Source organism: Podarcis bocagei (genome assembly GCF_964188305.1).
Source record: "Podarcis bocagei genome assembly, chromosome: 10".
NCBI lineage: Eukaryota > Metazoa > Chordata > Lepidosauria > Squamata > Lacertidae > Podarcis > Podarcis bocagei.
This window is the reverse complement of record NC_138135.1, coordinates 30,959,725-30,975,785: the sequence shown is the minus strand read 5'-3', so window position 1 is coordinate 30,975,785 and position 16,061 is coordinate 30,959,725.

Genomic DNA, 16,061 nt, shown 5'->3' with positions numbered 1-16,061 from the left:
GGTGAGCCATCCCATGTCATAATATCCTTGTTTCAGAGGAGCAGTGTGTCATGCGACTACCCAGGTTGCTGCAACACTGCTCCTCCTGATGCAACGCAGACTTTGCTAATACAGTCAGAAGCTCTTTGCAGTACAGATTACGTGCAGCACCACACGCGCAATGTGCAAACGGCTTTCGGATTTGTGCTAGTGTGGATTTCAGACCGATGGTGCATCTACATGACACACCTCCCAGCATTGCTATTATTTTTAAAACTCCCCCTCCCAAAAAAAGAATAACAAACAAAATCTGTGGCACCCAAAAGAAGTGCCTGGGGTCACAATAACCTTCCCACCCCATTAACCATCTCCACCCCACAAACACACACACTGTGCCAGTTCTCCAAGACATTACCGCTTTAAAGTCGCTGGTTTGTGATCATAAGGTGCAGACTCAGCATCCTCTTGAATATTCTCTCCTACCTCATAGGCAGATTTAAACCCACCCACCCACAAATATGCTGATCTTCATGACGCCTTACTAAGGCCATTGCCTTAGGTGACCACCTCACCTTTCCTCTCCTCATAGTTAGGCTGCCTCACACCACCTCCAGACCAGGTTTAAACTTTTGTTTTACTGCAGGTATATTCCTTGACATGTCATTGAGGGTACTAGTGGTCTAGTGTCGGACTAGGATCTGGGAGGTAAAGGTAAAGGGACCCCTGACCATTAGGTCCAGTCATGGCCGACTCTGGGTTGTGGCGCTCATCTCGCTTTATTGGCCAAGGGAGCCAGCGTACAGCTTCCAGGTCATGTGGCCAGCATGACTAAGCCGCTTCTGGCGAACCAGAGCAGTGCATGGAAATGCCATTTACCTTCCCGCCGGAGCGGTACCTATATATCTACTTGCACTGCTTGTTTTCGAACTGCTAGGTTGGCAGGAGCAGGGACCGAGTAATGGGAGCTCACCCCGTCGCAGGGATTCGAACTGCCAACCTTCTGATCGGCAAGCCCTAGTCTCTGTGGTTTAACCCACAACGCCAGGATCTGGGAGAGCATGGTTCAAATCCCTACTTCGCCAGGAAGGTCACCGGGTAACCTTCGGCCAGTCACTTCCTCTCTGGGCTCATCCAGGCTTCCTTTTGTAATGTGTTTCTAGGCACAGGCCTAAGCTTTAAAGCTCCATGTTCAAGTACGTGATTTTTTTTGTCCTAGCACTTTCCCTGTGAAAACCTGCTCTTTACTGCTGAATTGGAAAACCTAGATTGCCATTTGTTCTGATTCAGCATTAAAGAGTGTATTTTGTTGTGGGGAAAGTGCCCAGGCAAAAAAAGATAAAACACTCAGACTCAGTGCTTTAAAGTGCAAACCTGTGCCTAGGAAGCGCAGGGCAAAAGATAAGTGTGGATGAGCCCGCAGTCTAACCTACCTCACAGGGTTGCTGTGACGATAAAATGAGGTGTGGGAGAACCATGTAAGCCACCTTGAGTTCCCTGAAGATAAAATTGGGATCAAAATGCAATTAATATAATAAAAATAAGAAGCAAGTGCTATTCCACACCTTCCACCACATTTTCATATTACTCCTCCCCACACACACACACAAAAGTCCAGTTTTTGGAGCAAGTGTGCTTCTCCTGCAAGAGGTGCAAACATGTGTTTGTTTGTTTGTTTGTTTGTTTGTTTATAATACATTTGTATACCGTCCTTCATCCATAGATCTCAAGGCGTTTCACAACATAAAAATACAACATAAAAACACAAAATACATAATAAAAACAAGAGCAACAACAAAAACCCTTCCCCCCTGCAATGTAATGCTGCAGCCTAAATTTGATGATGTGTGATTGAATACCCCCCATGCCCAACCCCCCCCCAAAAAATGCTTTGTAAGTACCCTGATGTACTTATCTATGATTGTAGGTAAAGGTAAGGTAAAGGTACCCCTGCCCGTATGGGCCAGTCTTGTCAGACTCTAGGGTTGTGCGCCCATCTCACTCTAGAGGCCAGGAGCCAGCGCTGTCCGCAGACACTTCCGGGTCACGTGGCCAGTGTGACATCTCTGTTCTCGCGAGCCTGCACCAGCGCAGCACACGGAACGCCGTTTACCTTCCCACTATAAAGCGGTACCTATTTATCTACTTGCACTTAAGGGTGCTTTCGAACTGCTAGGTGGGCAGGAGCTGGGACCGAAAGATGGGAGCTCACCCCGCCACGGGGATTCAAACCGCCGACCATACGATCAGCAAGTCCTAGGCACTGTGGTTTTACCCACAGCGCCACCCGCGTCCCTTATGATTGTAGATAAGTACATTTATTTATTTATTTATTTTTAAATATAATTTTTATTAATTTACAACAAAAACAAAAACACACAATAATTTCACATCCAATTTTTCACAAAATATTTCTTTTCTGGACTTCCTTCAGCTTTTCCGTAAATTATCCATAGTCATTATTTAAGTTACGCATTCCTTAAGTTTGTATTGTCATTATTTAAACCTTTCCTTTTCTATTCCCTTTTAACAATACTTCTCAAATTTCACAGTGCTTCTTTAAATCCCTCTAGCGTTATCTGTCCCTCACTTATACTTTTCAGATATTCCACAAATTTTCCCCAGTCCTCGATGAACTTTTGGTCTTTTAAATATCTAATCTTCCCAGTCAATTTATCCAACTCAGCATAGTCTAACAGCTTCATTCTCCATTCTTCCATCGTCGGTATTTCTTGTTGTTTCCATTTCTGAGCCAGTAACACTCTTGCAACTGTCACTGCATATTGAACAATTTTACAGTCCTTTCTCTTTATCTCATTTCCTAAAATTCCTAACAGAAAGGCCTCTGGTTTCTTTATAAATGTGTATTTTAGTATCTTCTTCAATTCATTATATACCATTTCCAGAAGACTTTCACTTTCTTACATTCCCACCACATATGGTAAAAAGAACCTTCTTTATCTTTACATTTCCAGCACTTATTACATGTCTTATACATTTTCGCTAATTTTACCGGTGTTATGTAGCATCTATAAAACATTTTCATAACATTTTCTTTTAACGTCATACATGCTGTAAATTTTAAATTCTCCTTCCATAATCTTTCCCACTCTTCAAATTGTATGTTGTAACCAAAATCTCTGGCCCAATGTATCATTACCGATTTAACTTCCTCATCCTTCCGGTTCCATTCTAACAACAACTTATTCATTTTAGATAAAATTTTAGAATCATTATTTATTATTTCTATCTGAAATTTTGAATCTTTGTCTGCATAACCACGTTCTTTAATGTCTTTCCTAAACATTTCATTTATTTGAAAATAATGCAACCAGTCATATACATGTTCTTTAACTTGTTCATATGGTTTCATTTTCCATTGTCCTCTTTCTTTGAATATCAATTGGCCATATGTGATCCAATTACCTCTCATATTGATTTTCCTTACACTCATAACTTCTAATGGAGATAACCAGTGTGGTACTCTAGGTTCTAATAGGCTTTTATACCTATCCCAAACTTCAATTAGAGGACCTCGGAAGATGTGGTTCTCAAACCCTTTATGGATTTTCTTCTTCTCACACCATAGGTATGCATGCCATCCAAATCTGTTATCGAACCCCTCTAGATCTAACAGTTCCTTATTTTCTAATTTTATCCAATCTTTAAACCAGCAAAGGCATGATGCCTCATAGTATAATTTCAAGTCAGGCAGGGCAAAGCCTCCTCTTTCTCTCACATCTGTTAGTAACTTAAATTGAATTCTCAGTTTTAGCCCTGCCAGATATATCTTGAAATCGCTCTTTGCCACTCTTTGAAAATCCTGTTCCCCTTAATTATGGGGATAGCCTGAAATAAGAATAACATCCTTGGAAGCACATTCATCTTAATTGTGGATATTCTGCCCCAAAAGGACAGTTTCATTCTTCCCCACACCTCCAAGTCCTTTCTTATTCCATTCCACACTGGTTCATAGTTATTCTTAAATAGGTCTATATTTTTAGAGGTTAACCATATTCCTAAATATTTCACCTTTTTAACCACCTCTATCTCTGTTTGCTGTTGCATTATTTCTATTACACTTTGGTCCATATTTTACGCGATCATTTTCGTTTTCTTCTTGTTTAGTCTAAACCCTGCCACTCCTCCAAACTGTTCAATTGCCTCCAATACTTCTTTTGCAGTACTATTGGATTTTCTATCGTTATTACCAAATCATCTGCAAACGCTTTGATTTTATATTCATTTTGACCAATTGTCACTCCTTTTATTTTTCCATTTTGTCTAATCGAATTTAAAAGGACTTCTAGCACCATTATAAATAATAATGGTGAAAGTGGACATCCCTGTCTTGTTCCTTTTGATATCTTTACTTCTTCTGTAATTACATTATTTATAATCAGCTTGGCTTTTTGTTCTGTATAGATTGCCTTTATTCCGTTAAAGAATTCTTTACCAACATCCATATGTTCTAAATTTTTCAACATAAAGTCCCATGGTATGTTGTCAAAGGCCTTTTCTGCATCCACAAACATCATTATGGCTTCTTTCTCATTCCTGACAGACAGATATTCCACAATATTGATTATATTCCTTACATTATCCTTCATCTGCCTGCCTGGAAGGAAACCCGCCTGATCCTTATGAATAATTTCTAATAGTATGCTTTTCATTCTTTTCGCAAGGATCCCTGCAAATATTTTATAATCTGTGTTTAGCAGTGAAATCGGCCTATAATTTTTAACTTGAGTGAAGTCCGAATCCTGTTTTGGAATAAATGTGATATATGCTTCTTTCCATGTTTCCGGAATGTCTCTTTCCCTTAAAATGTTATTCATTACTTCTTTCAGTGGCATCATCAAAACAGATTTCATTTCTTTATAATAGCTTGCGGTGAATCCATCTGGACCTGGAGCCTTTCCCCTCTTTAAATCTTTTATTGCTTCTTTTATCTCCTCAATTTTTATTGGGGTATTCAACTGTTCTTTTTTATCTGTCGGGATCTTCTGCACCTCTTTCTCCTTCAAAAATCTCTCTATTTTCCTCAGATTGTTTCTTTCTCTATTTTTATATAATCTTCTGTAGTAATCCAAGAATCCCTTTTTGATTTCCTTCGGATTGACTATCTCTTCTCCTTCCACTATAATTTTGTTTATTGTATTCTGCTCCTTTCTTTTTTTGATTTGCCATGCAAGCCATTTTCCTGATTTGTTCGCAAATTCGAAGCTTCTCTGTCTTAGTTTTTTGATATTCCATTCCACTTCTCTATTTATTATCATTGCAAACTGAGTTTGAAGAACTTTAATATTTTCTTTTATTTTTCGGCTGTTTGGTTGCTTAATTAATTTTTGTTCATTGTCCATTATCTGCTTCAAAATTTCTTTTTTACCTTTTTCTCTATTTTTGTTCTTAATTGAATTCTGCTGGATGAAAAATCCTCTCATCACTGCCTTGCTTGCATCCCAAACCACATTCATCCTTGTGCCCTTGTTGCAATTATCAACAAAGTATTCCATTAACCTCTTTTGTGCTTTGTCTGTAATTTTCTGATCATCTAAGAGATAGTCATTCATTTTCCATCTGAAAGTTCTTTCCTCATAACCTCTTAGTTCGAATTTTATTGGACTATGATCGGAAATCACTTTCAGTTGAATTTCTATTTGTTGGGTTCTTGGAGTCAATTCATTCGAGATCCAAATCTGATCTATCCTTGACATTGACTGGTTCGGTTCTGAGTAGTAAGTAAACTGTTTGTCCAATGGGTGTCTGAGTCGCCAAATATCTATCAAGTTACAATTCTTTATCATTGAGAAAAAGGATTTGGGTAGTTTCCCTTCTTTGCTTGTTCCCTCTCTAAGTCTGTCCATTTCTAGTGAGACCACTCCATTCATATCACCCATTATTATAATTTTCTGATCCATGTGTTCAAATAGTTTTTCTTCAAAAGTTTTAAAGAACTCAGTCTTATTGCCATTAGGTGCATAAATCCTGACTATAATCAAGTTTTCTCCTTGCCATTTAATCCGAACTGCTATTATCCTTCCTTCTTCATCTTTAAAGATTTGTTGAGCTTCAATTTTGTTTTTTATATACATGACCACTCCTCTTTTTCTCTCCTTGTCTGAAGATATAAATTCTTTTCCTAATCTTTTGTTAATCAATATTTTTGTGTCTTCTTGCCACATGTGTCTCTTGTAAACAAATGATATCTAAATTTTTCTTTTTTAGAAATTGTTCAATTTTATTCCTCTTTTTTATCATTCATCCCATTAATATTCCAATTCCAATTTTTTAACGCCATGATGTCCTGATTTTAAATAAATTTTGTTTAATTTTTCTATAATTTAGCTGTTTCTTCTTCTTCTCCTTCTTCTTCTTCCTCTTCTGTTTTCTTTCCATTCTCTCCCTCTTCTTCCGGTCCTGACCCCCCAGGTGCTCCTCCGTCTGCTCCTTTGGTTTCATCCTTTTCTGTTCTTAATTCCTTATATTTTCTCAGAAATTTCCCAGTCTCCTCTGGGCTTGTCAATCTGTGCCTCTTACTTCTATACACAAAAGAGATTCCTTCCAGGAACTCCCATCTAAATTCAATGTTGTTTTTCTTCAGAGTCTGTACCAATGGTTTATATGGATCCAAACTACAAGAAAGAAGATTCCACCTAAACATTAGGAAGAACTTCCTGACAGTAAGAGCTGTTCGACAGTGGAATTTGCTGCCAAGGAGTGTGGAGGTCTTTAAGCAGAGGCTTGACAACCATATGTCAAGAGTGCTCTGATGGTGTTTCCTGCTTGGCAGGGGGTTGGACTCGATGGCCCTTGTGGTCTCTTCCAACTCTATGATTCTATATGGGTCTCTTCGTTTGAGTAATCTGATTGGTATATCTTTGGAAATGATTGTGAAACTCCCATCTATACTCAATCTCTTTTCTTACATTCTTTTGTAGAATCATATTTCTCATTTCTCTATTTTTAAATGTAATCAAACAATCTCCTGCAAATCTTCTTGCTTTGGCTGTTCTTACTCTCATTCTAAATGCATTTTGCACTGTTTTTGCCATTTCTCCTACTGGTAGTTCCATCCATTGTGCTAATTCTGCTATCAATTTCTCTTTAATATTTTCTCCTTGTGTCTCTGGCACGGCTCTGAACCTCAGATTCACCTCCCTCTGTCTCAGTTCATTCATGGCTATTACATCCTTCATCTCTTATTGCGCTTTACTCAATTCCATCATCTCTACTTTAATCTTTTCCTCCTCCCATTTGACATCTTTCATTTCCAATCTTGTCTTCTTCATCCCCTCTTCTAAAGATTGCATTCTCCTAGACATATATTTTATGTGCCCTTTCAACTCATTGACCGTTTCATCAATTTTTTTATCCATTTTTCCAATCTTGTTATCAACCTACTCTGATTTTGACTCCAAATTTTTTTCACTCTGTTTAATTTCTGCAAACATTCTTAAAATCTCTGCTTTGAAATCTGCTTCTTGCTTAGACCCTTTCCTTTCTGTTGGTGTCCCCCCATCCATCCCTTTCTTTGGTGGATTCGACATTTTAATCTAACTAACCCAACAAAAAAATTTACACAGTAACCTTTTATGTCCACCAGTCTCCTATAGCAAAGTTGACACCTCTTCAAAATACCATAGACCCCTCCAATATTATTAAATATTTGTCAAATAGAACAGTCTTTTATATACCTCAATATTTATCAATCCAATCTTCGAATTTTAAATTTACCCAATTTTCTAATTTATAACTTTTAAAATAATTAACAATCCTTAAGTTATATATACGACCAAATGTCAATGAATAGAATAGAATAGAATAGATTCTTTATTGTCATTACACAAGTGCAACATTGTACAAAGTGCAACGAAATTGGATGCCATCCCTTAAAACATCAAAAGCAAAACAACAACAACAACCAAACAAACCACATTCCAGCCACACCCACACCACACCCATCAAACTCCCAGGTCACACTATCGAGTTACAGCATTCAAAAAGGCCACAGCTCTTGGATAGAAACTGTTTTTCAGTCTATTTGTCTTTGACTTGATGTTTCTATATCTCCTGCCAGAAGGCAGTAGTGCAAACAGACCGTGTCCCGGGTGAGATGAATCCTGCAGGATGTTATTTGCTTTCCTAAGACAACGGGAACCGTACAGTTCTTCCAAAGATGGGAGAGGATGACCAATAATCCTTTGGGCTGTGGTTATGACCTTCTGGAGCACCTTCCTCTCCCTAGCTGTACAACTGGAGAACCAAGCACAAATACAGTATGTAAGAATGCTCTCTATGGAGCCTCGGTAGAAGCACACCAGCAGTCTCTCACTCAGATTGTTCTTCTTTAAAAGTCTGAGGAAATAAATTCTCTGCTGGGCCTTCTTCACCAGAGCAGTGGTATGTGCGCTCCAAGTCATGCCCTGATCGATAGCTACTCCCAAGACTCGTCTTCTTGCCACCAATCAGGCTATTCCTCCTTTTGGATTATTTTGTTCTGCAAATTATGTCTTTAAGATTGGATTCTATTCCAGTTAAATCCCTCCAAATTTAGATTCTTCTGCGGTAATCCAACAGGGGGCCTAAAGCAATCTCCAAAAAGATAAACTTAATTTAACTTAGATCCCTCTTCTTTCAAAACCGGAGAACGTAGATATCAAAGTAGAAAAAATAAATAAAATCCATCCCGTAGATGAAGAAGACAAAGTAGTTGAACCCTTATTGTCAGATTTATATCCAATTTTGTATCCAGTTTTCACATGAAAATTCGGGAGAAGTATAAGTGGCGTGAAAATATAAGAAAATAAAAACCAAATCCCAATCCCACAGATGGAAGAAGACAAAACAATTGTAAATCCTTAATATCAAATTTACATCCAATTTTATATCCGACTTTCAATGTCCATCAGTGAAGAAGTAGAAAAAAAAGTTGTACCATCTCATTCCAACCACTAGAGGTCCTAAATCCGTGTTGATGTGACGTAGTTATAAAAGTTATAAAAATTGTGAAAATGTCCCAATTAGTTGAAATCTCTTACATACTTTTTCCTTCTTTATGGCAAAGATTCAAAAGGAAATAAGGAAATAAATTAAAGCAACAAATAAGGCCAATCTAAAATGTGTTTGTTCATTGATACATCCTCTGGCTGTTAACTCTGCTTAAAAGTTCTCAATGGCGTTGGACGCTTCCCCTTCGTTTCACTGTCCTTTGTTCTTTAAAAGTGAAAGTAGAGAAGCACTTCCTTCCTCTATTTGCCTCCTCCGTTACATCAAAGACTTCAAATTTTAAACAAAAAGTTACTTTTCTGTTTCTGTTTCTGTAGATAAGTACATTTATTGTATCTATGATTGCCGAAGAATTGATGCTTTTGAATTATGGTGCTGGAGGAGACTCTTGAGAGTCCCATGGACTGCAAGAAGATCAAGCCTCTCCATTCTTGAGGAAATCAGCCCTGAGTGCTCACTGGAAGGACAGATCCTGAAGCTGAGGCTCCAATACTTTGGCCACCTCATGAGAAGAGAAGACTCCCTGGGAAAGACCCCAATGTTGGGAAAGATGGGGGGCACAAGGAGAAGGGGACAACAGAGGACAAGAAGGTTGGACAGTGTTCTCGAAGCTACCAGCATGAGTTTGACCAAACTGCGGGAGGCAGGGGAAGACAGGAGTGCCTGGCGTTCTCTGGTCCATGGGGTCACGAAGAGTCGAACACGACTAAATGACTAAACAACAACAACAGTGGTATATATTTGTATTAGACTGTCCACATGTTAGGTCTGTTCTGAGATGCTTCCCCATCTGAGAGGTATTCTTGCACAGTAGCACAACAAAAATGTAACAGAGACTGGATATCTCAGTTGGTAAAGCATGAGACTCTTAATCTCAGAGTTGTGGGTTCAAGCCTTGTGTCAGGCAAAATAATGGTTTGATATGACTCTCGTGATCCCTTCCAACTCTACAATTCTATGATTCTGTGAATGTTTCTGGTATAAAATATTACAGGATTTCAGCACAAAACTACTAACCGAAAATGAAGCAGTATGTCCACCCCCAAATATCTGTGGGCACACTTTGGGAAAATGGGATAACATATAACTGCCCTGATACTATCAGGAGCACAAATCATCATGAAATCACCATAAAGAGGATGTCTGGAGGGGCCCAAAGAGTGTACAAGTGAGATCCTCCTTAATGAGGGTCCTGGCTGCGTGCGGGCCCCCAGGACACCCCTGCAAGGTGGGTTGTTGATAGGTGTGGCCCAAATCTTAACCGTTAGGCCCTGGGATTGCGCCAGGCTGTTTTGGCCAATCAGGGAAAGTGGCGTGATTCTCAGGTCCTATAAAAGCGGCAGCACAACACAATTGGGGGCACTTGCTTTGCACTGCCGAACACCCGCCCTCCCTCCCTAATTTTAGGTCATGCTGCTTTGGCCCTGCTTTGGACTTTTTCCATTTGGCAGATTGGCTAGAGCCACTTGGCTTTTGCCTACCCCCTTAGCATTCGTCACAACTTTGTAAGATTTGATGGTTAGGCATTGGCTTATTGAAGTGTGTGGGAGGGGAGGTGTGGCCATCACCTGCCCCTCCAGAAATAGGGTATTCCAGTAAAGGAATCTGGGGGTCCTGGATCTCGTCCGAAGTTCGCTTGAGGGGCTAGGTGTGGGAATGTTCTAAGGTGCAGGAGAGGATATATTGACTTATTATATCCTTATCCAACTTGTGCTAACAAGTTCCCAAAATATCAGCAGAGTTTATAGACATTCCCCTTCAAGTTCGCAACGGTAACGTGTGCACAGGTTCGCTAGAACCTCTATAATAATTACCCTGGTAATTTCCCCTTTGTTCCCTCTTAAAATACAAGACACAACACAGTCTTTATAAAAGTATAAAAGAGTTTACTCATGTTCTGTTCACAACATGATCCCAGAAGGCAGACAGGCTTAAAAAGGTTACATATATTTAGAATCTATCTTGTTGCAAGATAGACCTTATCTCCTCTCTTGGCTGAGAGCCAAGAGGGCATCTTTAGATGCTTCCTCATCGAAGGAAAATGGCAGAGAGAGAGAGATGGCTGCCTGCCCTGTGCTTTTGTCATTACCTGCACAGGTGAGGCCACACCCACCTCTGGTCACATGCGGAGGAAGTCCGTCCCCAGGAAGTTTACCTGCTTGCTGGACAGACATCCCTCCCCATGTTCTAACATGTACACTCTAGGAATGTTGTCATTGACTGCTCCTGTGTTTACATCCCACACTAGGGCCATGCCAGGACCACAGGAACCCCAGGGTGAGCTTCGTTGGTCTTCATCGATGTTGCTCCCTCATTTGGTGTTTACCCTTTCAGACTACCAGCCAGACTACCAGTTATAGTCTGTTGCAAATGCCTAAGCCAATATTGCTCACTTTGCTGTAATTAATAAAGTTGTGGTCTAAATTTTGCCCAATAACTTAAACACAATTTATCAGTCAGTGTGAAGTTATTTACAGGGGAAGGGCTTGGGGGCCTCAAAGTGCAACACTGTTCCTGGGCATCGGCTGAAGACTCAAGCAGTAGCAGCAGACTGCCAGTGTGTATAATACCAAACCCCATCCACATACTCATGCACTAGTAGTAACTAAAAAGGAATAAATTAAGCTAGGGGAGATTAGATAGATAGATAAATATATAATTTCTCAGCAGCCACTGACCTCCTGTGGCAATAAGGTGTAATTGCACTGCCTATGACTTGAGCTACAGGGAAATCGACAACCATTAAAACAAAGGCAATCAAACCATGCCAATTTTTATTATTATTATTTAAAGCAACCTCTACAGGGCAGTTCTGTGAAGGATCATCATCCCTTTCCCCACAGGAATAAACTGGTTCTGTCTGAGTGAAGCCAAGCTAGGCAGAACATTTCTGATTCCACAACAGCACACGGCTTACCTTTTATCTCTCCTGCTCTGCCTGAAGGTATTGAAAAGAGCTGACTTTTCCTGAGTCATACCAATGTTTGTTCTAAACCCAGCATCATCAATCATGACAAGCAGCCCATTTCAGAGAGAGGGGAGCTATCCCTATCCTGCTGTCTGAGATCAGAGCAGGCATGAAGTTGAGCACATCTTTCAAATAGGATACAGAGACTTACTATAAGAAACCAAATCTTAAACCTTGTGGATAAAAAAAATCAAAGTGCATCGGTAATGGTTTGTTGATAATAATTTGCTTGGAAAAAATCACTAAACATGCATGTGCTCATACCTTTCAGCTGTCCTAAATAACTTTTAAAATGAAGAAGAGGATTGAAATAAAATCTGATTCTTCTTTATGGTGACTCAGATAGATAGATAGATAGATAGATAGATAGATAGATAGATAGATGATAGATAGATAGATAGATAGATAGATAGATAGATAGATGATAGATAGATGGATGATAGTTAGTGTTGCATTTTTCTTGTTCATTGGCATTGTTTCCAGTGGGTTTACAAAGAAGTAGAGCAGTGCTGTCCATCAGTTTGTTGGTGAAAAGAAAGGTTGGGGGGTAACTAAATCCAGACCCCTCCTCTTCTCCAACAGCTACTTGGTGTTATTTGCCAATTGTTTAATAGGACCATGCCAGTTGGATTAGAAGGGGAATTGTGCACCCAATTAATGTGCATTGAAACCTGTCTCCATGGGCCTCTGATCAGATGAGGCAATTGTGCTGCAGTGGTAAGAGACACTGCAGCTCTCTTCTTCACAACTGCAGGTAAATCTGTCCATACTGAATCTTGCAACCTCAAGCCTTGAAAATGCACACAAAACCTATTTTAGTGCTGAGTTATAGTCCCTTCCCTAGAAGGTCCCAGAATCACTTTGTGAAACTTGACCCAACTAGAGATCTTGCATGATTTATTTAAATGGACCACAAAAGAACAGACTCACATCAAGTCAGGTACAATGTGAATTATTGGTATCAGTACACACATTCAGCTAGGACTCTGAAAGAATAAGCATAGAAAGAGTAATCAAATTATGTGTGAACCAAGTTTGATATGGCTTTAATAATTATCCTCCATTTCCCCAGAGAATGATCATTTCGCTATTTTTGAGAGTTAAAATTATGGTCTACATTCCTGAAAACAGTCCAACAAAAAGAGCATGAGGGAGGCCATTACACAAGGGGAAGAGGCCACTTCACACAGTGGATTTGGGCTGGGTACCATTAAAAGTAGCAGAATTTTTTAAAAAATGCAAAAGCCAACGGGGGGCTGGGTTAAATCAAATGCACATCCAAGATGGTACTACTGTGCAAACACATTCCATGGGGTTTCCTGAGTAATCACCTTAGGACTGCATCATCTTAGGGCTCCTCATTGGTGCCATCAGGGCAAGATTTTGGGGGCAGAGGTCCATATGAGACTCTGAGTAGGAAGCTGAAGGACTTTGGGGCACAGGTGGGTATTTCATCACTCCTTCCTATTGGAGGTCATAGCCCAAGAAGAGAGAAGAAAAAACTGGAATTATACCACTGGTTGTACAGATGGTGCTATCCATCTGTATTCTATGAAGACTTCTAGTAAGAGGTAGATTTCACCCCATAGCAGCTGGCAATAATGTGTTTGCTAAGAGTCTCCTAAATCTGATCAGGAGAATTTTAAACTGAATCTTGATGGGGAGGAGAGAATATTTCAGAAGACAGAGGAACACCAAGTACTGGGGGATAGTAACTTCAGGAAAGTTGGGCAGTGCTACAGGAACCTGCAATTGGGCAGGAAAAAAACAACAAGGAAGCAGCTGGAGGAAATGACTCATGGTTTCAGTTGTCTCTATACCAATGCATAGAACATGGGAAATAAACAAGATGAACTTGAGCTCTTAATACAGGATGACAAACATGATAATAAACATTACTGAAACCTAGTGGAATGAGACTCATGATTGTAATGTACTAATTGAGAGGCATAACCTAGGAATAGACCATACAGGAAGGGAGGAGTAGCAACATTATATGTAAAGGATGGGTACACCAATAAGAAGATCCATGACTTGCAGCATGGAAGGACGGTCTAGAATATTTGGGTAAAAATTGTAGGCGAGGGAAACAACAGTGAATTCACAGCGAGAGTCTACTATAGATCTCCAAGCCAGAATGAAGGCTTGGATGATGCCTTCCTAGAGCAATTACCAAAAATTCAAAAAGAAGAGATATAGTAGTCATGGGGGACTTCAACTATTCTGATATCTGTTGGAACTCAAGCTCTGCCAAGAATGTAAGATCCAATAAATTCCCCATTTGCCTTGCTGACAATTTTAGAGCTTTTGGAAGCTGGTAACTCTGATTCATTAGAAGTTAAAAAATAAAATAAAAGTTGGATGGCCAACTGCCTGGGATTCTGTAGCTATGATTCTTGCATGGCAAGGAGTTGGGCTAGATGACCTTTGGAGTGCCCTCCAACTCTTCACTTCTATGATTCTGTGAAAACCAAAATCAAAAAATACCTGACTGCACCACTGAGCATACTGAAAAGTGGAGGGGGGAGAACCTTGAGAGAAGATCAGGGGGTAGCCATGCTTATCTTCTGCTAAAAGAAAGGAGCAGGCAAAATTAACCAGGTGTCTGGATGATTGAGTAACAGTGTGCAGCGCTGCAAATTTGTTGCAAGATAAAAAGAAAAGAAAAATATTCTGATAATGAATAATGAGGAGAGGTGGGACAACAGCCAGGTACTAGCAGAACGGAAGAATGCTGCCCAGATGATTATCAGGACATTCTGTATTTTGTTATATGAGATTTATGTGGGAAACACACACACACACACACACACACACACACACACACACTCGGGAATTGAAGAACAGTGACATATCCCAGGATTGTATATGAAATGTAAGCAGCAGATCATGCAAAAACACTGCCAATCTGCTCAAACCCCAATTGTCTACATCTTAGTTCTGTCCACACTTTTCAGGATCTTGAAGGGGGGGGTGTTTCCTTCCTTTGCATCTGACAAAGCTATCTGCCTCCCTGTTAGTACTGCCCCTCATGTTCTTGTGCATTTTCTGCAAAATATCTACAGCACAGGGAAAATTTACATTTGGGGACATTGTAACCTAATATCACATTTCTGATTAAATAATGGAAGATGATGTCAGGATCCTGTTATTCAGCATTATATTTAATTCATCACAATCTTCAATTTTTTAAATGCATTTAAGGCTATAACAGAACCTCTAATCAGCTGCATTGGGAGAACGCAGGAAGTTTCCAAAAGAATTTAGGTCAATCTTGCAGTCACATACCCAGGGCCTCAATTATACTATGACTGTTATACATATAAATTAGGCACATTATTTGACGTTGTGTGATTATTTATTTGGAAGAAAACCTACTGCTGTGTGCTTATGCAAGGACCACAAGTTATGCTTGGCCTGGGAACCTTACTTCTGAAATTGCAAATTGCTGGGTTTGTAGAACCCAGAGCTTTGATTGGAATGCTGCCTTCAATATCCGCCCAGCTGTGACAAACAAAATCTAATACAGCAGAACCACAGAGGGTGAATTTTGAGAGATTCAGGGCAGACAAAGCGAAGTATTTCTTCAAGCAGCACACAGTAAAACGCTGGAATTGACTTCGACAAAATGTAAGGAAGGCCACCAATTTGGTCGTGGTGGCTATGTACTACCTCCATGTTCCGAGGCAGCATGCCTGTGAATGTCAAGCGCTGGGGATCACAAAGGGAAATGATATTGGCGCTCATGTCCTGTTTGGTTGGCCATTGTGAGAATACAATGCCGGACTAGGTACGCCTTTGATGTGATCCAGCTCTTCTTAGAATACTTAGAAAATAAACACTGAATCCAACCTCATAACCTAATTCACTCAGCTAGCTTGGCTGCTGTCACATTAGTTTCTGGTAAGATAGACATATAGCTACTCTAAAGCTTTGTCATTTGTGTACTATTAGCATTGCTTCTCTCCAGATATGCCAATTTAGATTCCTTGAGAACAGCAATTTAAGGGTTATAGAGACAGAGCACCCCAGAGCCCTTTTCAGATGCTGTAAGAACGGAGAATGTGCATAGGCAAGCATGTAAGCACATTTCAGATATGCTGAAATT